Source organism: Haliotis rufescens, unplaced genomic scaffold, assembly GCF_023055435.1.
Source record: "Haliotis rufescens isolate VD_foot unplaced genomic scaffold, xgHalRufe1.0.p SCAF_21, whole genome shotgun sequence".
NCBI lineage: Eukaryota > Metazoa > Mollusca > Gastropoda > Lepetellida > Haliotidae > Haliotis > Haliotis rufescens.
In genome coordinates, this window is record NW_025963902.1 from 6,882,484 (window position 1) to 6,885,352 (window position 2,869).

Below are 2,869 nucleotides of genomic sequence, written 5' to 3' on the forward strand. Positions count from 1 at the left end.
GAAAAACAAGAGATAAAGGATTGAATATTCCAACTGTGTGTCAGGTTTCTTAATGCTAAATTATTTTTTCTGGAGAATTTGTTTCTTATACAACATTTCAATATTAAAATATATTAATATGTATGCGTCAAGGTCTGCGTGTGAAGGTAGATTTAAATATGTTTAACTAGGTAACAGAGATGTTAACATTGTTTTACTCGGTAACATTTTGATCCATTCAAACGATAGTTTTGTTTGTTTGTTGTTTTACGCATTCAGCAATATTCCAGCTAAAAGACGGCGGTCTGTAAAATAATCGCGTCTGGACCAGACAGTCCAGTGATTGACATCATGAGCATCAATCCACGCAATTGGGATCGATGACATATATCAACCGAGTCAACGAGCCTGACCACCCGACCCCGTTAGTCGCCTTTTACGACAAGCATAGTCGCCTTTTATGGCAAGTATGGGTTGCCGAATGCGTATTCTATCCGGAATCTTCACGGGTCTCAAACGATAGAAGCACATCACACTTGAAATTGGAAGCACAACAAAATTGTTGTTGTCGTATAATCGATGGTACAGTATGGTATTTAGAAAACAAGGTTTTGGTAGATTTGTATTGATATTCAAGACATCTATTTCAATTCAGTTGCTTCACCACTGTACATGCATAATTGTTATAACGTCACTGTATTGTTCCATCTGTGTATTGTTTCTCACTAACAATTTCCTAAAAATACATGTAGCTGAAACCCCCTGTCAATATTACCTTGTTCACCATGTGCATCAGGTTTGTGTAGCCACATCTCTACACATTCAACCGCCTGTTTCATTTCGATACATGTGTAGTTGGTTGTATTTGTGCGTTTGCGTTTATTTATATATGTCAAAGAAAGACCCTCATTCTTTCTTTATGAAACGAAACGTCGGTATGATCACACACAAAACTTTATTATTTCATTATGTTATTGCCTGTTTGCTAGTCCATAAAATAAACAAACCAATATTGTTTTTTGTACAATGCCTTTGTCAGTCAGAATGTATCAGGGGTCGAACACTACCCCACAATTCCCTACTAATAGAGGGTCAATTCCCCACACCCATCAATATTTTTATGAATGAACATGAATTTATTGTGTGGAGTACAGACAAATTTCACAAAGTATATGCTGTACTTTTTGCGTACATGGAGGAGTGAGTATGGTTACATGTCGCTTTTAGCAATATTCCAGAAATATCACGGCGGGGGACACCAGAAAATGGGCTTCACACATTGTACCTATGTCAGGATTCGAACCCGGGCCTTCGGTGTGACGAGCGAAGGCTGTAACCACTACGCTACCCGACCGCCCCTTACATGGAGGAAGGTATTTAGTTTAAATGCAAATGATTTGCTAACTGTTTCTAATAACTAGTATAGGATATTTGAAATGGCTAAAACTGGAGAAAGCATGACATTAGTGATATGTGTGACATGTTGTCATGTTAACGTTATTCTTGACATTTTCAAAGAACTAAAACAAATGGAATTAAATTAAATATGAAATTGAGACAAGAAATTAGAATCCAATGTTTTTCATACAAACGTCTCCGTTAATTAAACAGCGGTTGTTATTTTGTACTTGTCTAGAGGAATCCTATTTCCAAAACCCTCTCTCACTCTGTAACGGTGTAAAATGTAAACATACTCTGTTACAGTATATAATGTAAAATTACTCTGTTACAGTACAAAATGTAAACATACTCTATTACAGTGTATAATGTAAACATACTCTGTTACAGTGTATAATGTAAACATACTCTGTTACAGTATATAATGTAAAAATTCTCTGTTACAGTTTATAATGTAAAATTACTCTGTTACCGTATATAATGTAAACATACTCTGTTACAGTATATAATGTAAATATACTCTGTTACAGTTTATAATGTAAAAATACTCTGTTACAGTTTATAATGTAAAAATACTCTGTTACCGTACATAACATAAACATACTCTGTTACAGTATATAATGTTAAAATACTCGGTTACAGTGTATAATGTAAACATACTCGTTTACAGTAATAATGTAAACATACACTGTTACAGTATATAATGTAAACATTCTCTGTTACAGTATATAGTGTAAAAATACCGTGTTACAGTACATAATGTAAAAATACTCGGTTACTGTATATAATGTAAACATACTCTGTTAAAGTATATAATGTAAAAATACTCTGTTGCCGTACATAATGTAAATATACTCGGTTACAGTACCTAATGTAAACATACTTTGTTACAGTATATAATCTGAAAATACTCTGTTACAGTTTATAATGTAAAAATACTCTGTTACCGTACATAACATAAACATACTCTGTTACAGTATATAATGTTAAAATACTCGGTTACAGTGTATAATGTAAACATACTAGTTAACAGTAATAATGTAAACATACTCTGTTACCGTATAAAATGTAAACATACTCTGTTACAGTATATAATGTAAATATACTCTGTTACAGTTTATAATGTAAAAATACTCTGTTACAGTTTATAATGTAAAAATACTCTGTTACCGTACATAACATAAACATACTCTGTTACAGTATATAATGTTAAAATACTCGGTTACAGTGTATAATGTAAACATACTAGTTAACAGTAATAATGTAAACATACACTGTTACAGTATATAATGTAAACATTCTCTGTTACAGTATATAGTGTAAAAATACCGTGTTACAGTACATAATGTAAAAATTCTCGGTTACTGTATATAATGTAAACATACTCTGTTAAAGTATATAATGTAAAAATACTCTGTTGCCGTACATAATGTAAATATACTCGGTTACAGTACATAATGTAAACATACTTTGTTACAGTGTATAATGTAAA